The 25174-nt window shown below is 42.0% G+C and overlaps 1 protein-coding gene across 1 annotated transcript in view; it reads left to right on the top strand.

Annotated features, from left to right (window-relative positions):
- The first annotated feature begins 19133 nt into the window (after nucleotides 1-19133).
- Nucleotides 19134-25174, top strand: part of Foxn3 (forkhead box N3) — a 289121-nt gene continuing 283080 nt past the window's right edge. The window contains exon 1 of the mRNA XM_090344682.1: nucleotides 19134-19709. The gene's annotated coding sequence lies outside the window, so the exon portion shown is untranslated. The remainder of the gene's footprint in view (nucleotides 19710-25174) is intronic.

Here is a 25174-nt window from a genome sequence, read left to right as displayed (position 1 = left end):
TTTGACCTGTCTGAAGAAGACTTTGAAGTCGCTTTGCCTATAATAAATTGCATTCAAGTATTCCCTCACCCTGCTCCTACTTGTGCTCATTTTTGATTTGGGGTTTCTTCTAAATTCCTGCTTCTTGTGGAGTAATTTGGAAAAATAGAAATGAGCTGATACCAACCAATAGGTGTTAGCATGCCAGGAGACACGGGTTGGGGGGAGTGGGGTCTAGAGTGAAGGCTCCAGGGGACATGGTGGAGTCTGCACAGAACTGGGCTTGTCACTGTGCTGAGATTGCAGGAAGTTAAAGGAGCCTCTCTTTCTTTCCTGTAACAGAAGATGGATGTATTGGCATTTTGATGACTGAACCAACTTCTTTCAGACTTTTAGAGTGCGTAGGTTAGTAAACATTTAAAGGCATTTTTCCTGTGTTTCTTTGAATAAGACATTTAAGTTGAGCACCTGTAGCTTACATCTGTGATCCTAGTTATTCTGGAGGCTGAGGCCTGACGGTGGAGATTTGTGCTTCTGAGCTTCTCTGTGCAGACTAATCTGAGAGACTCTCATGTCCAATTAACCTGCAAAAGGCACCAGAAGTGGATATGTGGCTCGAGGGTTAAAACACTAGCAATAGCCGAGGTTGTAGAGCTCTGAATTCAAGCCCCAGTACCAGCAAAAACTAAAGAGGAAAAAAAAGAACTTTATAAATGATGACACTTGTTATTCACTATCACTGTAATTTTATATAATGAAGGAACTGTTACTATTTGGGAAAGGACTGGGGATCTCAGTCCCACACAGAATTGAAGGAAGGGACATAAGACAGGGTAAGAGGTTGAGAGCTTTATGGGATCCAAACTAGTTGAAAACAAAGGTAACAAATGCCTCCAAAGAAGAGAATTAGGAGGTAGAGTAAGTGGGAGTAAGATGCCAAGGGAAATTGAGGAAAATCCTCTTCAATGTCAATGGCTTGATATAAACACCCAACCCAGATGGACTGGAAGGGCTGCCTTATGTCTTACGAGGAGGAAAAGGAGGTGGAAAAAGAGGGGGAGGAGAAGAAGGAAAGGAGGAAGAGGAGAAAGGAAAAGAAGGATGGGTTGAGGGGAGGAGGAGGGGAGGGGGAGGAGAAAGATGGGTGAGAGAGAGAGAGGACAAAGAGGAAGAGGGAGATGGACAAGACAAGGAGAAGGAGGTGGAGGACTAGGAGGAGAAGGAGGAAGGGGAGAAGGAGAGAGTTCAGACTTCTCAGTGAGAGAGGGAGAGAGTCAGGCAAGAAAATCAGCTGCCCCTCTGAGGCTCATGGAGTCCCTCTTTTTGGTGAATCTTGGCTGCTCTGGCATCTGGTGGAATCACTGAGGGGAGGAGGTGCAGACCCCCTGAGGGTCTGTTCCACAGTGGTCTGGTTCTCTGAGTTACCCAAATGTTCCCACAGGAGGAGGGACAGCTCCCCATCTCCTCCCTCCCCAGGGTCCCAGGGAGCAGAGGGGCTGTGACCCCCACTGAGTCCGGCCTCTCCCAATCTGCCCACACCTTTCCAATGCCCTCAGACATTTCAGACAAACAAAAATATCAATATGAATTTAATTTCAGAGTAAGGAGCAGTCTTTTAAACATAAAGCATTTATCATCATAAAGAAACTTTAATCATTTTTCTGGTATTTCTCATATTGAAAACTTTGCCATGGATTACTATCAGGCTACAAACAGGTATTTGAACATTACATAGGTTATAATATATAGGTACCCATACATACATATATTGAAAAAAGTCATAATTATTATGGTAATATGTTTCATTTACATTAGGCTTTTAATTACAGAATACTTTTACATACATTATCCTGAGTGATCAGTTAGTGTGTGCCTTTGAAACATAAATTAATCTTAATAGCCTAAGCTAAATAGAATTAAGAATAGAAGGTAAATAAGTGCAGTGTTTAAATAAACTGTTGATGTCTTACAGTCAAATATGAATAATTTTTAAATTATCTACTACCTTAATTTTTCTTTGTCTACATTACCCTGTTAAATTAGCAAGAATAAATAAGCAGAAACTACTGTAACAAGATGCATGCAGCAGTATAACTATAGCTATATAGCTGTGTACTAGCATATGTTTATGATGGTTTTTGTCCAAATAAAAAATCAGAACATATTTTCTAAAAACATAAATATGCATGTGAGAGAAATGTGAAGAATGCTATGTAATTTATTTGAAATAGAGTTGGAGAAAGTCGTGTGTGTGTGTGTGTGTGTGTGTGTGTGTGTGTGTGTGTATGTGTGTGTATGTGTGTGTGTTAGAACTAGGGATTCAACTCAGAGCCTCACAGTCTTCCTTAGATTTTTTTTTTTCACTCAAGACTGGTGCTCTACACCTCTGAATTTTTGCTTGTGGGATTGGAGATAAGAGTCTCTTAGATTTGTTAGCCAAGTCCAAACAGGCTTTGAACCAGAGTCCTCAGATCTCAGCCTCCTGAGCAGCTAGGATTCCAGAAGTATGCCACTGATACCTGACTCTCATTACCCATTCTTATTCCATGTCACACAATTAGTCCCCTTTTGGACTTTCATATTACTTGGTTCCACATACAAGACAATACATTTTTCAGCTAATTTCATTTAACATGATCATCTCTAATTCCATCCACTTTCCTGTAGACAATATAGTTTCCTTCCTCTTTGTGGCCTTGTAAAACTCCATAGTGCATTTATGCCACATTTTCTTTATCTACACAGGTGTAGATAGGCAACTAGGCCTCGTCTAATAACTTGGCTATAGTGAATGGTGCCAAAATAGATATGCCTGTACAGGTTCCTCTATTGTGAGTTGACTTATAGTTTAGAGTATATATCCAGAAGGGTCATAGGGAGTTCTAATTTTGTAAAGAACCTCCATTCTGACTTCCATAGTGGTTGCATTTCTACCAACACTGTATAGAGGTTCCCTGTCCTCTACATCCTTTTCAAAATTTATTGTGTTTTTGTTTTCTTGATAATAGTCTTTTTTTTTTTTTTTTTTGACCAGTCCTGGGGCTTGAACTCTGGGCCTGGGCACTGTCCCTGGGCTTTTTTTGCTCGAAGTTAGTATTCTACCACGTGAGCCATGATGCCACTTCTGGCTTTTTCTATGATTAATTAGAGATAAAAGTCTCACAGACTTTCCTTCCTTTCCTGGGCTGGTTTCAAACTGCGATCCTCAGATCTGTTCCTCCTGAGTAGCTAGGATAACGGGCGCAAGCCACCAGTACTCAGCAATGATAGCCTTTCTGACTAGGGTAAGATGGGATCTCAATGTCATTTTGCTTTGCGTTTTTCTGATGTCTTAAAGGTATTGAATATTTTTCCCTGTGTTTCTTGGCTATTTTTACTGTCTAATTCATTTGCCTATTTATTGACTAGATTACCTGCCCTTTTGGTATTTAGTATTTTTGAGTTTTTTATATAATATGTATTAATCCTCTATCAGATGAATAGCCCACGATTTTTTTTTGCCATTTTGTAGGCTGTCTCTTCACTTTGATGATTAGTTCCTTTGCTATGCATAAGTTTTTACTTAGATGCAGTGGCATTTGTCAATTCTTATGTTATTTTTTATTTATTTATTTTTTAGTCATGGGGCTTGAACTCTGGACTTGGACTCTGTCCCTGAGCTCTTCAGCTCAAGGCTACGGCTCTACCCCTTGAGCCAAAGTGCCACTTTGGGCTGCCTTTGAACCGCAATCCTCAGATCTCAGCTTCCTTAGTAGCTAGAACTCTAGGTGTGAGCCATTGGCACCTGGCTCTTTTTCATTTTTTTCTACTCTATGGTAATCCTTCTTTGAGAGTCATGGCCTCTGCCTGGATCTTGAAATGTTTCCCCTATTTTTAACTGTAGTAGTTTCAAAGTCCCAGTCTTTCATTAAGCTCTTTGAGGCATTTTGAGTTGTTTCTTTGTACAGCATGAAAATCTGCATCTTCAACGTGTGGAATCCAGTTTTCTCAATACTGCTTATTAAAGAAATTGTTTTCCTCTCCCCAGTACATATTTGGGTACCTTTGTCAAGACTCAGATTGCTATAGCAGTGTGGGCTCATTTTTGCATCTTCCATGCAGGTTTTGTTACTGTGTTTAAAGTGAAGTACGTTGATACATCTGGCATATTTTTTTTTCTTTTTTCTTTTTCTTTTTTTTTTTTTTTGTTGGTCATGGGGCTTGAAGTCTCAGCTTGGGCATTGTCCCTGAGCCCTTCAGCTCAAGGCTAGCACCCTACCTCTGGGCCAGAGTGTTGTCCCTGAGCTCTTAAGCTCAAGGCTACCGCTCTACCCCTGGAGCCACAGTGCCACTTCGGTTTTCTAGTGTTTAATTGGAGATCAGAGTTTCACAGACTTTAGTGCCTGGGCTGGCTTTGAACCCCGATCCTCAGATTTCAGTCTCCTGAGTAGCTAGGATTACAGGTGTGAGCCACCGCGCCTGGCCCTGAATTGTTCTTTCTGCTCAAGATTATGTTTCCACAGGAATTGTATGATTTTTTCCCCTCTTTCTATGAAAAAAATGTCATTGGGATTTTGATGATTATATTGCATTGAATTTGGATTCTTTTCTCTATAATATTGTGGTATTCGCTGTACTAGAAATTCTAACTAAGCTGGGCATTCGTGACTCATACCTATAATCCTAGGTGCTCATGAAGCTGAGATGCGAGGGTTGAGGTTTGAAGCCAGCTGGGAGGGAAAGTCTGTGAGACTTTTATCTAAAATTAACCACCAGAAAACCAGAAGTGGCACTGTGGCTCAAAGTAGTAGAGCTCTAGTTTTGAGCAAAAGAGCATAGGGACAGTACCCAGGCCCTGAGTTCAAGCCCCATGACCAACACCCCCCCCCCCCAAAAAAAAAACCCAAACCAACTCTGATCAATCCAGGCAGTGGTGATTCATGCCTGTAATCTTAGCTATTTAGGAGGCTGAGATCTAAGGATCATGGTTTGAAGCCAACGCAGGCAGAAAAGTTTGTGGGACTCTTATTTCCAAGTAGCCATTCCAAAAAGCAAAAGAAAATCTGTGGTAGACAGCAAGCCATGAGCAAAGAAGTGCTAACCCTAACCCTAGCCCAGGAATGGCATAAAAGAAACCAACAAGGGGCCAGGGGTGTGGCCTAGTGGTAGAGTGCTTGCCTAACATGCATGAAGCCCTAGGTTCGATTCCTCGGTACCACATGCACAGAAAAAGCCAGAAATGGTGCTGTGGCTCAAGTGGTAGAGCAAACTAGCACTGAAAAAGCCCAAGGACAGTGTCCAGGCCCTGAGTTCAAGCGCCAGAGTTGGCAAAAAGTAGACTTTCATCTAGGTGGGAGTTTGGCCTACTGGTAGAATGCTTGCCTAACATACACAAAGACCCAGGTTCACTTCCTTGGTACCACATACATAGAAGAAAGAAAGAAAGAAAGAAAGAAAGAGAGAGAGAGAGAGAGAGAGAGAGAGAGAGAGAGAGAGAGAGAGAGAGAGAGAGAGAGAGAGAGAGAGAAAAGAAAAGAAATAAAATTTGATTCTGGATATGAGAGGCTTTTCTATCTTCAGTGTCTTATACATTGTTTCATGCTTTATTTTCTCATGGTCTTATTTATTGAACTCTGCAAAAGGACCTTTTGGGCTGGATTATTTACAATACAAAGCAAAGGGCATTCTAATGGGAAGAGCAAAGCCCGTGAGCCGACCTAACATTCTTTCTATGTCCTAGAACTAACAATATGGCCTAATGAGATAGCCCTAAATTGTCCAGAAACTACAAACTAGCCCAGTTTTTAAGGAGTTTATGGTGGCATGCCATTTTGTTCTCCTCCAGTGAAAACCAGAATCATCTAACATTGACTGTGCATCTACTCTTTGAAACTGAGTGCACACATAGGAGAAAAGATAATCATATGCAAAAGATTCCTAATGAAGACAGAAAGGCTTCATGCAGAGACAAAGCTACAGGTAACCCAGAGAAAGAAGAGTTCAGAGAGGGGACTCAGCAGAGATTCCGGGTGTGGACTAGACCTTAGAAGGAAGACAAGCACGAAACTGGTAGAGGCTGGCAGTGCCAGCGACCTGCTCAGTCACCTCTTTAGGCTCTAGGGAATACCCTTAAGTCTCTTTTTCATGTTAAAGCGAACAACACTTTGTTTCCTGGGGGTATATGTCTAGTTAGGGAGCAATAATAATACATCAATTTCCATCAAGTTGCATTTTATCATTATAATGGTTTCAGAGGAAGCTGCTTCTAGCTCCTGCAGTGCATTTTAATGTGTTACAAGAAACATGGAATCTGAAGACATGATGGACTCATAGTGGAAGGCAAATGGTTAGGCCACGGAAAGGGCCTGCTGTGGCTAGAACATGCCATTCCTAATGTCTGCCTGAGGAGAGGTTTTCTTTCTGGGAACTACATGGGCAAAATCACAGACTTTTCCTGGTCAGGTGGCATTTGTCTTGAATGTCTTCTCTCCTGGACTTCTATCCACTGACAATCACAGGCTCCAGATGGCAGGAGAAGAGGAAGTGGCCCGTCAGTGCAGGCCTGTGTGGCTGTTGGGTAAGATGCCCTAAGGTATGCACTGGAAAAGATGTTTATCTTCAAAAGAAAGCTAAGTTGGTGAACAAGCATGAGAGTGTTTTGCGACACTCATACTATGGCCTGTTCTCTCACCAGAGTCCTAAGAAAGGACAGGTGTCACTGTGGAACTGTCATCACTGCCTTTTTCCACAAATGAACACAGTAAATAGTTAATCTTTAGAGGAAGAAGTTGCTAAGACACAGCCATTTTATTGCATGTCCGAATACTAAAACAAAGCCTGTTCTAATATCTTTTTCTTTTTTCTTCTGATATTAGGGCTTAAACTCAGGGCCTGGGCCTGAGTTTAACTTTCTCACTCAAGGCTGGTTCTCTACTACTTGTACCACAGCTTTACTTCCAGAGTTTTGGCAGTTAATTGGAGATCATAGATCTCAGCCTCCTAAGTAGCTAGGATTGTAAGAGTGAGCCACCAGTACCCAACCCAATGTTTTTTTCTATCATCCCTGTAGTACAGGATTGGGGCTTCAGAGCCCTGCGTAAGTACTTGTGATTACTGAATAATAGTATTCTTGGAAGTTTATTAAAGAAGATGTTGCTAATAAACTAACAGCCTAGGTTCAAGGAATGTCACTCAGTGATAGACATTTTTCTTGCATGTACTGTTATATAGCAAGAAAATAGAAGCCACATGTTGAGAGGTCGAATTGGGAGTTTTTATTAGAAGGCCATTTGACAGCCAGAGAGGAAAGAAAAAGCAGAAAAACACCACCAACAAACCAGATCAACTTCAATGGAGAGCTGAAATAGAATACCATGGTGACAGAAGAGCCAGGAGACAGGACCCAGTAAAGGGGGCATGGCATACCTGTGCCTGAGCTGGTTCAGGCCTAAATAGGTTCAGGGCAGGAGGCAGGGTCACAGGTAGCTTGAGAGTTCACAATGCAAGACTGGCAGGTCTTTTTATCCAAATCCTCACTCTTTCCTTTAGGAATTCAGGCAGACCCATCACCTGGGAGGTAGGGCTTCTCTACCTTCACCAAGACAAAATGGCACCAGTTAAACTCAAGTCCTTACCATCTACCATGTGGCCAAGATGGCACCAGCCAGATCTAGCATTCCTACTTCAGTACAGGCTCCTAAGTTTGGTCCCCAGCATTGCATTGGTACTCAGAGAGTACCAGACATAGAGATATGTTTGAAAGCAGCACTAATTAAGTCATTCATTCATTCATTTATTATTGGTGCTAGAACTCAAACCCAGTTCTTTACCACTGAGTTATATCTTCTGTCCCTAATGTTCTATCTTTATAGCACTGACATTTTCCCAAAGTATTCTTTAGTGCTTTTCTTCCCCCCCACCTGCATTGCATTTAGATATTCTCGCCTTAAAACTAAATCATTTAGGTACTAGAATACAAAGAAGATTTATGTCCCTGAAGGATGAATTTCAGTGAATTTTTGCCTTTCTGATTAAGTTGTTTTTTAGCTAGATCCTGTATGTTTTCTACTTCTCCCCGATTCTTGCATTTGGAAGTGAGCAAGTTCCAGTACATTTTGATTCCATTTTAATCCATCAAAATCAAGTTAGTTGTAAGTGATGGGAGAGCTTACTTTGTACAGTCCGGGCTGCTTGGAGACATCAGCCACATGCCAAAAGCTTGCTCGTTGCCCAGCAACCTTACTGGAGGAATAGATTTTCTGCCACTGGCTCCCATTTTAGTCGAGGCGGAATCTATTAACACTACTATTCCAGCGCAGAGAGCCAAAGCCCAACTTTCGCTGAAAAGAATTGTAAGAACCTAGCCCTATGTTTCTGGCTTCTAAACCTTACTACTAATTTCATTGACTTCCACATAAAGGCTTAGAGCTTATTAATATTACTCAGTATTGTTGAAACTAAAAAGATCAGTCCCGGGTCTCCATAGCTTTTATGGAAGCACATTGTTATTTCTCTTTGCAATCATCCACTTGGGGAATGGATGCAGAATGGTCTGCATCAAGCTGATGGTGGATCAAGTGAGAGTAACCTTATTTGCTCCCAAACTTTCCATCTACAGCAGGTGTTCTTGCCGGCTTGTGCTTTCCCGAGGCAGATTTATCATCTGCTTGGCGAAGCTGTTATTTCTTCAAGTAGACCCGCTCTAGCTCTGATTGAAAAGTGCCTGTGAATTCCTTCCCCTTATCCTTCAATCAAAGGATGCCTTTTCTCTTTTCCCAGCTAAATACTTCAGCTCCTGGATTGAGGGTTTCCATCTACCCAGGGGAGCTTGCCTCACTGGCAGCCCTATTGTTTTGCTTATGCTCTTAATGTAATAGCTATTGGGTTGTTGGGAGAGGGGGCAGGATGGCTGGGCCCAGCGTCAGGTGGCTGGAGTTATTGGCCACTGTTGAAATGCAATTTTAATAATGGACTGCATGAGCTAAATGTGTTTCCTTGCCCCTTTTTGGAAAACAAAGGAAGGCTCAGCATGTTAACCCATTGGCGGCAGGAAAAGTGTAAAGCCTCAAATACACCATTTAATGAAATGATACTTGCATCTCGAATTACAAATCTCGTAAACAAGCTTGGGGAATTCTCTAGAGAGGAGGGGAGGGAAGGAGAGGAGAGGGGTCGAGAGATTGTCACAGCAAATGGATACTGACTATTCTTATCAGTCTCACTTATTTAAGGATAGTAGAGACATGAGCTGACTTGACATAGCCATGACCATCTTAGTAAGAGAGCATCAGGATGCACTTGTTTATTACTGCTGATTAGTCTTAACTGTATTAATTATGATAGCTCATGGATCTAGGGTTATATTTGCCCCCACAGTAATCTTAGCTTATTATTCATGCAGGGAGCCTTCGACATTGTAGGACAGGCACTCTGTCTGACAAATTAAGGAAACCTAAGCAAAAAAACACAAAAAACAAAGTTGCTCAGGGATGCACAGCTCTATCACGGAGGGAAGATATTCCCACCCAAAATGGTAGATCTAAAATGCACTAGAGAAGGAGAAACACCTTCATTCATACTCCAATCCCATTGTGGCATTTAAGCACCAGTTGTAGGTACAGGCTGGTGCTGGGCAAAGACAAGATTGCTACTTCCATGAAGTTATGTTTTAAAGGTGAGAGAAAGGCAGGTAATAACTGTAGCTATTCAGGAGGTTGAGATCTGAGAGTCGTGGTTCAAAGCCAGCACAGGCAGAAAAATCTGTAAGACTCTTATCTCCAATAAACCAGCAAAGAGTGGAGCTGTGGCTCAATTGGTAGAGTGCCAGTCTCTATCAAAAAAAAAAAAAAAGCTAAGGGACAGTACTCAGGCCCTAAGTTTGAGCCCTGGGTACTAGACACACACACACACACACACACACACACACACAGCACATACACCAGCAATGAAATAAAAGATTACAGGTTGTATTAAGTACTTAGGTAATAGGTAAGCTGTATAGTGAAATGTAATGACATCAATGAAGTATAGTCTGTGAGGTCTTCCTGGGAGAACAGCCCCCCACCCTTTCTTCTTCACTTGCCTAAAACCAATAATCACCTGACTGTGAGTCAGGAAAGGACCCCAGATTCTTAGGTCACTTCCTCATCTTCTGAGGTCATTTCCTGAACTGCCCAGGCCATGCCTCCCTCAGACAGCAAGCAGTTCTCCAGGCTGTGAGGTTACTTCCTCGTCTACTGTGGTTCTGCCTCTTGCCTTTCCCTCTATAATCTGGCTCAACACGAGTCCCCTCTTCTCTTTCTCTTTCTCTTTTTCCTTCCCCTCTCTCTGCATGCCTCCAACTCAGGCAGACCAGCCATTTGCTCTTCCCTCAATAACTCTTTTCGGCCTAAACCATATGATGATTTCCTTTCAGCAAACCTTACATAGTCTACTCAAGCACAGTTGTTAACTGTGAGACACATGTGTTCAAAAGAATATAAGTTAGATATATGGAAACACTGAAAGTGACTGTGTTGCTCTTGAAGTTGACTCTCAACGGAGACACCTGTCCATAGAGGCAGTGAGTGTATAGGCAGAGTACAACTCAAAATCTACATAATTGGGCCACAAAGTTGTGAGAAAGGCCAGCCCTCCCAGCATCTCATGAAAAACAAATCATAGCACATTTATTGAATCAACCTTGATTGTGACACAAGAGTCTTTGGAAAAGAAGACCAAAGGCTTAAACTCAGGACCTAGATGGGCCCTGACCCTGAGCTCTTTTTTACTCGAGGCTAGCAATCTACCACTTGAGCCACAGCACCACTTCAGGCTTTTTGATGGGTCATTGGAGGTATGAGTTTTACTGACTTTTCTTCTCAGACTGGCTTTGAACCACTATCCTTAGATCTCAAGCTCCTGAGTAGCTAGGATTGTGGATGTGAGCCTCTAATACCTGGCTTGTATTAGGTGTGTACTGTTGAGCCATGCCTGTAGTTCTCTTTACCACTGTGTTTTATTTTCCACTCAGGTGTGCACTGGAGTGATCTACCTATTAGTTTTTCCCCATCATTGCCACAGGTATGTGCCACCTTGGACAAGGAATTTGAAGTCTAACATTCAGATTCTTCCAGTCTTAGCTTCCATGTAGCTTGTGATGATAGAAATATACTACTGTACCTGGTTATGGATTGAGACAAGGAGTCTTGTAAAATGTTCTCCCTAGAGTTGGTCTCAAACTATAATCCTCCTAATTCTTGCCTCCAGTAGCTACTAGTGCCTGGCAGAAAACTCTGTACTTCTTGAGTGGTGATGAAGCCTGGACAACCGTGTACAAATGTAATTAGATTGGCCTATCATGTTGATGATAGAGGGGGGAAAAGCAGCAGGACCTGTCTATTCCGATTCTTCCTGCCCTCTCTGCATAGCATACCTCTCTCTGGTTAGGGCAGGACTGCTTTCTAGAATGATGATCTTAAAATCTCCTCTCAGTCAAGACAGGTCAGAAAATGTCTTATAGCAGTAAGGTGTGGGGGGAAGGCTAGGGTACTATTTTTGGGTTTTATGGCTGACTTTGAGGAAGAAGAGATCTAATTTCTATGACTTGCCCTAAGGAAGAGAAATTCTAGTTTCTTTTGGGAGGTGGAGGAAGGGGAGGAAAGGGAACAGGAGAAAGAAGGGCAGGGGAAGGGCAGAAGAGAGTGCTGGCCTCTGCATCCATCAGTTCCAAGCCCATAGCATGCACACAGCTACAGTTCCGCTATCGTTTTCTGAGTGTCTTTGATAGAAATCTTAGAATTGTTCCAATTCAGAGACTGTCACTGACACACGTGGCATGTTTATTTCTTCCTTCATTCATCTATTTAATTCCTTCACATTAGAAATACTCATTAGACATTTTTGAAAACCGCTGTGCAAGCACATTTTTTCCTGGACCCTATCTGAACCATCGATATTCAGGAATATTCTGTATAACCTCTGTTAGAAGTGGACTTAGCAAAATTTGATGTGTGGGGGGGGCAGGGAAGAGAGGGAGAGGTCTGGGACAACTTATATATAAAATGTTGTTCCTGTGTATTATGAAACACTAGTGTGAGGCTTTGCTTTAGATTTAGGTCTATACTAGACAGCTATTTAAGGATTTAGTTGGCTGATGTATTGTTTTTCAAACATGTTGAGTTAATCACAGATCTAGACCATGTCTGTCTATATGTAGAATATCTGCTCAGAATGTCTTAGATCTTGTTGGGCACTGATGGCCAGAAAGCTACTCAGAAAGCTGAGATCTGAGGATCATGGTTCCATGACAGCCTGGGCAGGAAAGTCTGTGAGACTCTCATCTCCAGTGAACCACCCAAAACTGGGAAGTGGAAGTGTGGTTCAAATGATAAGGCACCAGCCTTGAGCAATGAAGTCAAAGTAAGAATATAAAGCCCTTAGGTTAAGTCCCAGAACTGACATTAGATGCGTAGCTTGATGATGGATAGATAGATTAAAACAAAAAACATGGGTCCTAAAATCTGTCATGAATTTAATGTGGATATTATTTTTCTGTCTGATCCATGCTGCAAATACCAACTTGCAGAGAGGAGTAAGGGAACAGTTCCAAGTATTTCTCTGCTGTTCTTTGCATTTTCCTCCTCCTGCTGATACCTTGTGCTATTTGGATATCAGATTTCATAGAAAAGTACAAACAGCCAACGGCACTGATTTTGTAATTTCATATGAAAACTCATTTCCTTGGCAATCCAGCTGGAGGGGCATTTGCTTTCTCTAGTTCAGCCTATCCTTTTTTTCTTTCCCCAAGTGACCCTATGAGTCTTTTCCCTGTATCCCAGTGGAATATAGTTTATTTATTTGTTTGTTTATTTTGGTATAAGTTCTAGGCCTGGAACTCAGGACTTAGGCATTATCCCTGAGCTTTTTCTGTTCCAGGCTTAGCACTCTACTTGAGCCTTACCTCCACTTCTAGCTTTTTTGGGGGGGGGGTTGGGGGGGAGGTGTGGGCAAGAAAAGGATAATTGATTGGAGATAAAGAATCTCACATCAATGGGGACCATGTCATGAGAAAGGGTATCAATGTTTGTGCACCTTCTATCTGGTGAATATAATGCAACCCTTCTATTAATCACAATAATAAAAAAAAGAATCTCACAGATTTTTCTGCCTGGGCTGGTTTTGAACTATAATCCTCAGATCTCAGCCTTCAGAGTAACTGGCATTACAGGCATGAACCACCAGTGCCCAGCTTCTTTTTTTTTCATTCCAGCTGTGATCAAGTCCTTAAAATAAGAAGGGTAGAGTGATTTATGTGTCCTTTCCACTAGCAAGTATTTTCCATGTGTGCTGTGCAGAATACTAGCCAGCCAGATTCTTCTAACAAGAGTCTTGTATTAAGTTCCTCTAGTCAAAACTGTATATTTTCTTTTCTTTTAGGAGACTAAATTCATCTGTGCATATTAAGGGCTCTGAGGTCTCTGTCATCACAAAAACATTTTCAATTAAATTGCATTTTAATTTTTTAAATTTTATTTCAGTTTTTCAAAAATGCCCATCTAACCACAGGTATCTTTTCCCCTGCTCTAATGTCTAAAATTACATATGGGAAAGCCTTCAGTTATGAAGAGTTTGGCTCATTTTGCTATGCAACTGGACTTTTGGAGAGAAAGGAAGAGAAGGAGAAGGAAGGTAGGGAGGGGAGAGAAGTGGAAAGGAGGAAAGGGAGGTGGGGAAAGAAGGGGTGGGAAGCATGTTCTCAGACTCATAAAGATGGCAGCCTCCTGCTTTTCCACTCTGTCTTCAAAATAAGAACTGTAATCCACCTCTATGCTTTCTCTATTTGGACTGGAATCCTTCTGTCCAGGTTATGCTCAGGTCACTTTGCCACTCACCCTGAGTACATGAACCTCCCTGAGCAGGAAACTGAACTGTCCTCTCCCTGTGGCCTTCTAGTGGCCAGAGTCATGATATACAGAGTACATAAGCAACTGCTAGCAAATGCTAGAACAGATGTATTTGTGAATTTTCACAAAGGATATTTTTGAGGGGGCATGGGAGAGAGCCAGTCCTTGGGCTTGAACTTAGGTCCTGAATATACTGTTCCTGAGCTTTTCTGTTCGGGGCTAGTGCTCTACCACTTGAGCCGCAGCTCCACTTCTAGCTTGTTGGGTGATTAGTTGAAGAGTCTCATAGACATTCTTGCCAGGGCTGGCTTCAAACCATGATCCTCAGATCTTAGCTTCCTGAATACCTAGGATTACAGACATGAGCTAGCAGTACCCAACTCAGTACCCAAGAAATTTGACAGTGTTATCTAATACAGATTTTTCCCTTGCTCCCATGTCCAATATTACCCATGAGCCCAGCAGCACACAATGTATCATCATTTCCTTAGTCTGGAGGATAAAAGGTGTGTGCATCTATTATGGATCCAGTGCTTTTTGAGCTGTTTTTCAAGCTTTGTCAAAGGCATTGGAGGGACTCAGGGAATGATGGCCCAACAAAAAAAGAAATGGGCTCTGCTTTAGAGCTGTCATTTACTTGTTTCATGGCTTTGGACAGTCCATTCATCCACCTATGAGTCATCCATTCATCTATTCATCCATTTTATGGAATCTACCAGGTATACATACAGTCAGTGCTAATGTTGAATGCTGGGTTTGAGAGGACATTGTCACTTTTCTCAAGGGACTCCCTGTTTAGAAGGTAGATATGTCACAGCCTCCTCAGTGAAGTGCACTGGTATCTTGTTCCAAGTGTGTCCAGGTAGAGTAGAAGCCAGAGGAGAGTTGAACAGGATTGCCTTGGCATTGTGGGAAGGCACTGTAGTGAAAGTGACTTTGGGCTGAACTTGGGGGGAAGTGAAGGTAGCCCCACACATCATGCCCAAGACAGAGTTTAGACTTCAAGCTTCTTGGTAATTGCCTGCTGATGGAAGCCACTGGAAGAAACTCAGTAATTTTTGCATTTCAGAAAGATAAGCAGGGACTGGGAGCATGGCCTACTGCTTGCCTAGCATTCACCGAGCTCTGGGTTTGATTCCTCTGTACCACATACTCAGAAAAAGCCGAAAGTGGTGCTGTGGCTCAAGTGGAAGAGCAATAGCCTTGAACAAAGTTTCCAAGGACAGTGCCCAGTACTTCAAGCCCCAGGATTGTGAAAGAATAGGAAGGAAGGAAGGAAGGAGAAAGGAAGGAAGGAAGGAAGGAAGGAAGGAAGGAAGGAAGGAAGGAAGTGAGGGAGGGAGGGAGGGAGGGAGGGATAAGTGAGAGGAAGACTTTGTTTATTCCTGTGATTTCACTCTTCTCACCTGTAAGGCAAACAAAAAATCCCTACTCATCTTGCTCATGGCTTTGTTCGGGTTATATTTGTGTCTTTAAGATTCAGTTGAAGTGGGGCACCACTGATCCACACATGTAATCCTGTTCATCAGGAGGCTGAGCTCTGAAGATCACAGTTTGAAGCCAGCCCAGGCAAGAAAGTCCATGAGACTTGAGAAGTGGAACCATGACTCATATAGTAGAGCAGTAGCAGAAAGAAAAGAAAAAGGAAGGAAGTAAAAAAGCACATTGACAACACCCAGGCCTGGAGTTGAAAGTCCAGAGATTTAGAAGCCCCTCCCACCCACCCTGCCACTGGTGGTGGGCTGCAATGTCTGTGGCTTCCCACTCTCACGCCTCTTTGAGCTGATTCTCACATTGTTAGCTCTGCTGGCATCAGGTTGGATTGTGGCCTGCCCAGGGGAGGGATATCTGTCTGGGCATGAGTCTGTTCCAGAGTGGGTCTGTAAGATTAGGCTTTATATCTTCTAGGACTGCTCTCACTTCCTATCTGCCTACGTTTTCTCTGATTTTTCCCTCTGTGAGACTCTATCTCAAGAAGAAGAAGAAGAAGAAAAAAAAAAAGCAACAAGAATAACTAGCATGAACTCCCTGCTTTTTAGTCTTTTCATTTTCACAGAAATTCCATGAACACCATTGTAGTGATTATCCGTATTTTAAAGATATGGGTAATGGGGGGCTGGGAGTTTGGCCTAATGGTAAGAGTGCTTGCCTAGCATGCATGAAGACCCAGGTTCGGTTCCTCAGCACCTCACATACATAGAAAAAGCCATAAGTGGTGCTGTGGCTCAAGTGGTAGAGTGCTAGCCTTGAGAAGGCCCAAGGACAGTGCTCAGGCCCTGAGCTCAAGCCACAGGACTGGCCAAAAAAAAAAAAAAAGAAAGAAATTACTGGGGCCAGGAGTTTGGCCTAGTGGTAGAGTGCTTGCCTAGCATGCACGAATTCCCGGGTTTGATTCCTCAGTACCACATACATAGAAAAAAGCCGGAAGTGGTGCTGAGGCTCAAGTGGTAGAGCTCTAGCCTCGAGAAAGTCCAAGGACAGTGCTCAGGCCCTGAGCCCAAGCCCACGACTGGCAAAAAAAAAAAAAAAAAATATGGGTAATGGGTAATTAGAACATTGAAATTTACTTTTTGTCAGTCATGGAGCTTGAACTCAGGGCCTAGGTGCTGCCCCTGAGCTTTTTTTTTTTTTTCCTCAAAGCTAGCACTCTACCACTTTGAGCTACAGTTCTTCTCATTTGTTTTTTAGGTGGTTAATTAATTGGAGATATGAGTCTCAGGGTCTTTCCTGCCCAGGCTGGCTTTGAACCATGATCCTCAGACCTCTGCCTCCTGAGTAGCCACCAGCTTTTGGCTTGAATATCTTATTCAAGGATGAATAGTTAGTACCAACAGTCCTATAAGATGCTGAGGCTCAGGTCCCATAGCCATTATGCTATGCCAGGATGGTACTGGCAGGTCTTTGCACCCTCTTCTCCTGTGTCTCTTGACACACCTTAGCTGGTGGCTTTTATTGCCTCCAGTGACCTTAGCAAAGAGTGTTGATTTATTAGATAGAGTCAGGAGCAGCAGCAAACAAACCTGCTGTTATTTATAACTAATTAATCTTTGTCTTTAATAATGTGCTCCTCTGTCATTAAACAGATCCACATTTATGAAGTATAATATATGGACTTTAATTTTTTTGTACTAACAGGGTGTTATGGATAGGGTATGTTTCTATGGGCATCTACATAAATCTTCCTTCCAGTGTTCACAGAAAATCAATCATAATTGCAGTGCTATCCTTTTGGTGAATTCCACATTTTGAAGAGTGAAATCAAAGAGGTTGTAATGTGATCAGTCGGAGCAAGGCAAGAAGAGACCTTGAATGAGGTTGGTTTGATAAGAGAAATTGCCAAATTGCAGAATATACAAAAGCTGGGAAGTAAGCTTGGTATTCTGAGCAAGCCGTGCTTGTCAGAAGACAGGCTGGAAAAGAGTCTAAAATTCACACACAGGAAGGTGAAAAACAGAAATTATTCACTAACCATAAATGGTGTCTTTAAGTATGGCTGCTTAAAGATCCAAGAGGCACAAGAATAATAATGAAAGCAAAACATAAAATACTGTGCAATGTTTTGACCTGTATTCAGTGTGCCAAAAACTTAGTCTGAAAAAAAATCCAAGATTATGCATTCTGTGTCTTGGGAAGTGTTAAGATCAGCCTTCAGTTGCTCACAAAAGGTAATACTGTCATTGTCTTATGTGGAGTATTGTTTTCTTTTATTGTACTGGTCCTGAGGCTTGAACTCAAGACTAGGCTTTTTTGCTTAACGCTGGTACTCTACCACTTGAGCCACAGCTCCGCTTTTGGCTTTTGGTGGTTAATTGAAGATAAGAGTCTCACAGACTTTCACTGGCTTTGACTTATGATCCTCAGATCTCAGCCTCCTGAGTAGCTAGGATTTCAGGTCTGAGTCACTGGCACCTAGTTGGGCTAGTTCTCAAAGATTTGGCTTTTGAGTAGATTTCCAGCTGAGATTTCAAGTGATCAAAAAAGGGGGGAGGGGCAGGAAGCTTTGCCATGCTTAAGACATTAGACATGTCATGCTAGAAAGAATGGAGTCATGAAAAGGAAATGAGATAAAAGAGCTGTCCTTCAGAGTCATGCCTAAGTGGAATTCATCTGCTGTCTGTAGGTTACGCTTTAATGGGAAAAAAATATGAAAGGGATGAGAAAGAATTTCTTTATTAAATGGAAGAGCATTGCAAAAAAAAAGTATCTTCTATTGAAACAGCTGTTTTTGATGAGCAGATTCTGGGATGTGGAGCAAAATGTGTCTCCAGGGATTCTATTGCTTACATGGGCTGAGTGGTACCATGGGCGGAGTGGAGGCCCTGGCTGGCTGGGAAGGTGAACCAGTGCTGGTTATGCTTCCTAACCATGAATGAATGCACACGGGATTATCTTGGTAGCTTGAAAGGTGTGGACTTGCCGGGCACTGTTGGCTTACACCTATAATCAGAAATAGTAGGAGCATGGTTCAAAACCAGCCTGCACAGACAAATCCATGAGATTCATGAACAAGCAAAAAGCTGGAAGTACAGGTATGGTGTGGCCCAAATGGTAGAGTCCAAGCCTTGAGAGAAAAAGCCAAGGTGAGTCCCTGAATTCAAGTCCCAGTAGGGAATCAAGAGGAGAGAGAGACAGAGAAACAGAGACAATGAGACAGAGACAGAGAGAGAAAGGAAGGAAGGGAGAGAGGTAGGGAGAGAGATGAAGGGAGAAAGAAGGGAAAAGAGAAAGAAAGAAAGACAGGGAAAGAGAAAGAAAGAATCAAAGAAACAAAGAAAGGAGAAGGAAGGGAGGGAGGGAGGGAGGGAAGAAGGGAAAGAAAGAAGGAAGGAAAAGAAAAGAAAGAAAGAGGCAGGAAGGAAGGAAGGAAAGAAGGAAGGAAGGAAGAAAGTGTGATCTTTTTGCATACACACAGAAATTCTGGTTTAATTGGTCCAGGATGTGGCAAGGGTAAAGGGATTTCAAAAAGCACCCCAGGGGATACTCGTGTTCAGTAAAATTTGAGAAGCACTGCCTAAATGCTGAGAAATCTCTCTCTCTCTCTCTCTGTCTCTGTCTCTCTCTCTCTCTCTGTCTCTCTCTCTCTCTCTCTTTCTCTATCTCTCTCTCTCTGTCTCTGTCTCTCTGTCTCTCTCTGCCACTCTCTCTCTCTCTCTCTCTCTCTCTCTCTCTCTCTCTCTCTCTCTCTCTCTCTCTCTCTCTCTTTCTCTCTCTCTCTCTCCCCCCTCCCTCTCCCTCTCCCTTCCTATCCCCCTCCTCGTCCCTCCACCCTCCCTCCCTCTCCCTCCCTCTCCCATCCCTCTCTCCCTGCATATGTCTTTTGCAGTCAGGGCAGTACGCTGTAAGGAATTGGGGGTGAAGACTGGGCCTGTGTGTGCTGAAGAATCTGGAGCCAAAGCTTTTTAAAGACCGGCTCAGAGCCCTTGACTAAGACTAGTTCAATGGCTTCCTCTGTTTAAGAGCTAAACAGTGAAGTTGCAGCATCTTCTTGAAAAATGAGTCCTGAGACTATTTTTCCATCACAAAGAAAGCACTAAGTAAAGGCATACCTTAGAAATATTGTGGACTCAGTTCCAAGACCATTGTAATAAAGAGAATATTGAGGAGCTAGGCATGATGGTACAAGGCTGTAATCCCAACCAGAATGGAGGCAGTTCTAGGCCAGTCCAGGCCAAATTAGTGTAAGACTGAAAAATTAAATGGATAAGGATTAGGGGTGTGGCAAAAGTGGTACAGGGGTTGCCTAGAAACCTTAAACCTCTAATATCACCTAGAAGGACGAAGGGACTGAAGGAGGGAGAGTGAAGAAAGAGAAGAAGAGACAAAGACGGAGAGAGTACATGGGAGCCAGAGACTGGATATTACAATGAAGTGAGTCAACACGTTTTTGATTTCCTGGCATATATATAAAATTATGCTTACACTCTGCTGTAATCTATTGTGTGCAATAGCACACAATAAAAAAACAAGGATATCCTGGTGACGTTCCAGTCTGGACTGCCACCCAGAGATTTGTTGTAGGATTGATTTCTAAATGGCAGTGATATTGAGAAATGATTGGATCATGAGGCCAATAATCTTATCAATGGATCAATACCTTGATGTGTTCCTGACTGAATGGGCTATGCAGAGGGCGGGGGGCAAGGGGGAGCTGGTGGCAAGAAAGGGGACTCTGGGAACCTATGAAGGGTCTCTCTGTGTGTCTTCTCTTCTCTTCTCCCACTCTTTCCCCCTCTCTCCATCTCCCGCTCTTCTCTTATTTCTCCCTCCCCTTTTCCGGCCGCCGTGAGGTGAGCTGCTCTACCAAACCTGTTGTGCCTAACAAGTACAAAGTTCAAACTTCAGAATCACTAAAATACATTTTTTCAGCCCAGGACTGGCAAAAAAAAAAAAAAAAAAAAAAAAAGGGAGGGGGCGTTTCACTGTTGCCCAGACTCCCCTGGACTGTGCTCCTCCTATTTTTATACTTCTGACTCTAGCTAAGATGACAGATGCACACCATGATGCCAAGATGGAGCTTGTTAAGATGGAGCTTGCAAACTTTTTGCCTGGGTTGTCCTGGAACTGCCATCTTCCTGATCTCCATCTCCAATGTCTCTGAGATCACAGACATGCCATCATGCCCAGCTGTTGGTTAAGACAGACTCTTGGGAATGTTTTGCTTAGGCCAGCTTTGAACCACCATTCTCCTGATCTCCACCTACCAAATTGCTTGGGTTTCAGTCAACACTTTACATAAGGGAGCTGGGAGAGGGGTAAGGGGAGAGATGGTGTGGACTGGCTGGTGTGTGGCTTTCTTTTGTGCCCAATATAATTCAAGCCAACACATCCTGATGCCTCCACTTTGAGTTTATCCAATCCAAGCACCCATGAATGAACTATACCTGTTTATGTGCTCAACTGTCCTTTTTATGGATCTTAATTGTTACACCCTTTCTGTTCTTTGGGTGACCTTTGGGGAAACCTGAGCATAAAACAAAGAAAATTAATTTTATCACCTATTATTCTTTTTTTCTGCCTTTATTGAATTCTGGCATGTCAGTTTCCTACCTTTTTGTGTTTGTGATTCAGTTTGATGTGTTCTCTCGGCCTTTGTTAACCTGTCTACATAGCTATACCTTCTGTTATGTAGCTACAGAGATTGCTGTATACATCTCATTCATCTGATACATATCATACATATTGTTTTTATTTTTATTTATTTATTTTTTTTGCCAGTCCTGGGCTTGAGCTCAGGGCCTGAACACTGGCCTTGGACTTTCTCAAGGCTAGAGCTCTACCACTTGAGCCTCAGCACCACTTCCGGCTTTTTTCTATGTATGTGGTACCAAGGAATCGAACCCGGGTCTTCATGCATGCTAGGCAAACACTTTAACCACTAGGCCAAACTCCCGGCCCTACATATTGTTTTTAATGTCCAGGTTAGTGACCAAACTATTCAAAGTAGCCACCTGATTATGCTCCCTTTCACTGGGAGATCCATCGAAGTGTTGTTAAAACTTGGGGTGAAATCAACCTGCCAACTTCATAAATAGGATTTCATAATTACATTGTTTACCTAGCTGATAGATTTTTGTTTGTTTGTTCCATTGCTGTTAAGTCAGTGGCTATGTTGTTTTCCCCAAGTCAGTTTCTAATCATCTCTAAGATTATTTAAGACTTGGAAAGTTTAAGAATAGATTGTAGTTGTATGTGTTCCAATTTAAACTCTGCTTTTCCAGAGGGAAGAGGTTTTAAAAGAATAAGGTTGTGAAATGTTTGATATAAAATGTGAAAATGGAACTTGTGATTATGCTGGTGATTGTGTGTGTGTGTGTGTGTGTGTGTGTGTGTGTTTATACCTTGTCAACAAGAGCTGTTATATTTGGGCTTTTAAACTTGTATTTTCTGTATTTTTATTTATTTTTTAATTAGAACCAGTGATGTCCTTTGAAAGACATAAACACATTCTGGTTTAAAATAAGTCTGCTATAACTAGGCCGTGTCTTGAAGTTTCCATGGTTTTCTCTTAAAACAGCAGAGCAGACCTTTTCAAACTGAGTTGCTTTCTGCCAGCTGTGCTGGGTTATTGTTCATTTTCTAAAGTTCTCAGATATCAGCGGCATGCTGGAATCGCCTGGAAGGCTTCCTCACCAACCACTTGTCTCTCTCATCAGAGTTTCTGTTTTGGGACCTAAATCTCCAGTTCCCTGAGTACTGCTAATGGTGAAGTTGCTGATACAGTGAGCAAACTTGGAGAACCATGGAAGTTAAGTCCTTGCTGGACCAGCTGTATATGTGATCAGCTCTGGCTGCCAGGACCCTGTCATAAATGCCAAATCTTAGCTGGGATCCATGGCTCATGTCTGCCATCCTAGCTAGGGAGAAGGCTGAGATCTGAGGATGGCAGTTTGAGACTAACCCAGGTGGAGAAGTCCATGAGACCCGTCAGTAAACCACAAAAAGTCAAAAGTGAAGTTGTAGCTCAAGTGGTAGAGCAAAAAAAACCAAAAAACAAAAAAAACGGTGACCTTGAGCTTAGGCCCCAATATTGGCATCAAAAATAGATTAAAAAAAAAAAAAAAGCTGGATGCTGGTAGTTCTACTTGGGAGGCTGACATCTGGTGTCGTGGTTCAAAGCCAGCCCAGATGAGAAAGTCCATGAGACATTTATCTCCAATTAACCATCAGAGAACCAGAAATGGAGCTGTGGCTCAAAGTGGTAGAGCAATGGCCTTGAGTAGGGAAAATACAAAAACATACCTTAGGCTGCAGTCGAGACAGTCCAGAGCAACAGCACTAGAAGCTATATTTCCCCAAGCTCCTTCACGAAATGAGCTCACACATGGACATTTGAGAAGCTTTGCTTAATGCAACTTGAAACATCTTAAATGCACTGATATTTCACAAAGTCTGAGGACAAAAGAGAGAAAGTCCTAAAGAAATGAAAACTCTTGGGTCTTTACTGTAATCTGTCTGTCAGTGTTTTTCCTGGCATGTTGTGGTCAATCTGACCAGATTTGAACTTGTTTAAATGAGTTTGTTTCAATTCTTTATCATTCAGAAAGGAATTTTTCAGTATTTCCTTAATTGTAGAGAAAATGAAATGTTTTTTTTATTAAAGCCAATACCTATAAAGCATCATAACATTACAAAATGTTTGACATTTTAAATAATAAGCTCAGAAAATGACATTCAGTTATCACATGTCCTGTTCATAAGCTTTGTTTTTGTTTCCTTTGTGTTAGTCCTGGGCTTTGTACTCAGGGCCTGGATGCTGTCTCGTAGCTTTTTTTTTTTTTTTTTTTTGCCAGTCCTGGGCTTGAGCTCAGGGCCTGAGCACTGTCCTTGGACTTTCTCAAGGCTAGAGCTCTACCACTTGAGCCTCAGCACCACTTCCGGCTTTTTTCTATGTATGTGGTACCGAGGAATCGAACCTGGGTCTTCATGCATGCTAGGCAAGCACTTTAACCACTAGGCCAAACTCCCGGCCCCTGTCTCGTAGCTTTTTTGCTCAAGGTTGGTGTTCTACCTTTGAACCATACCTTCACTCTTGGCTTTTTGGTGGTTGAGGATAAATGTCTCGTGAATTTGTCTGGAAGTTCTTTGAACTGCTATCCTCAGATTTTATTCTCATGAGTAGCCAGGATTACAGGAATAAGCCACAGGATCCCCAATCACAGTAAGATACACCTTATTTATCTATTTAACCTAACGATGTATGTTTGTATGTTTGCAGGTAACACAGTTTAACTGAAATGAATATTAAACGTTTTCCTATAACAGATCCTGTGTGAACTAGGAAATGATGTGGATATGTTTAAGACACAGCATGTGACTTTAACTGAGCTGTCACCAGCTGGCTGGATGATTAGTTAAGCTACAGCCAATAAGTTGTTTTCAATACCCCCATTCTGTTTCTATAAATGCTACTTGGGTTTGTGGTTGGCTGGAGTTGTCAGAACTTGTTTGTATCTGGGAGTTGCCAGATTCATGAATCTGTGTTTTGTGAGGCCTTGCTCAAATAAACTCTACTAAATTCAAAGGCTCTAAGGAATTTTCCTTTGACACCTGCAAGAGCTTCTTCATTCCCATTTGCAATCTCCCCACCCATTTCTCTCCACCCTCCAACACCTAGACAGGTCACGACAGATGACTTTGCAGTATCTAGAATTGTCTATCAGAATCTCATAGCATGTATTTTCCCCCCCGTGGGGTTCAAAATGGTTTCTTTTTTTCAGCCTAATTATTTTAAGGTCTATACACGTTTTGTCATCCTCTCTCCCATCCTCTTTCTCCTAAGACCGTTGCTTGGAGATTTTACCATTTATTTTGGCATTCACAGTTTGGTGGGTAGCTAAGTGGCTTCCAGATTCTGACTATCACAAATAAAGAAGCTGAGAACATTTGTGTACAAATTTCTGCATGGAAATAAGTCCCCATTTCTATTAGGGAAACATATTACATTAGAATGACTGATTGAGTAGCGGGCATATGTTTCACTTTTTTTAGAAGCTGCTAGAATAGTTCTCAAAGAAGTTGTGCCATTTTGTATTCCTACCAGCAGTGTATGAGGATTCCATTTACTTCCTATCTTTGCCTAAATGGGGTATAAGAAGTCATTTTAAAGGTAGCCCTTGGAGTAGGTGTGTCTGGGATGTCATTTAGAGATTTACTTGGCATGCCTCCTGAGCTTATCTGCTTGAGATTTGAGCTACAGCTCCACTGCTGGCTTTACTGCCCAGGCCAGTTGCAAACTGCAATCCTCAGACAGATCTCACATCTCAGCTTCCTGATTAGCTAGGAGCGCAGGTGTGAGTCACTAGGTGCCCAGCTCTCTTCTCATGCTCTTATGCACCATTCATTTCTTTAGGAAAGTGTCTGTTCAAGTATTTTTATCTATTATATTTTCTATCAAATATATTTATTTCTCAATTATATTCATATATCATAAATTATTTTTAATTCATGATTTTTAAGAGTTTTAAAATGTTGTAGATACTATTTAATTGTCAGATACTGGCTATGCAAATATTTTACCTCCACTTGTGACTTGTCTTTTCATTTTGTTATGTCCTTTTCCTTTTCCTTTTTTTTTTTTTTTTTTGCTTAACTCATCAGTTCTAGGACTTTTTGTTTCTCTTGTGGATTCTTTCACTTCTTTTCAAAGACAATTACACAATATGGAAATAGTTTTACTTCTTCCTTTCCAACTGATTAACTTTTATTTTACTTTACCCTCTTGCATAATTGCATGAGCCTGGCTCTAGGCTTAATAGTTGCAAGCCTATTCATATGATCTGTTTCTTTCTCTCTCTCTCTCTCTCTCTCTCTCTCTCTCTCTCTCTCTCTCTCTC

This window comes from Megascapheus bottae, chromosome 14 (genome assembly GCF_031878675.1).
Source record: "Megascapheus bottae isolate mThoBot1 chromosome 14, mThoBot2.hap1, whole genome shotgun sequence".
Lineage (NCBI taxonomy): Eukaryota > Metazoa > Chordata > Mammalia > Rodentia > Geomyidae > Megascapheus > Megascapheus bottae.
This window is presented reverse-complemented; position numbering and strand designations above follow the sequence as displayed.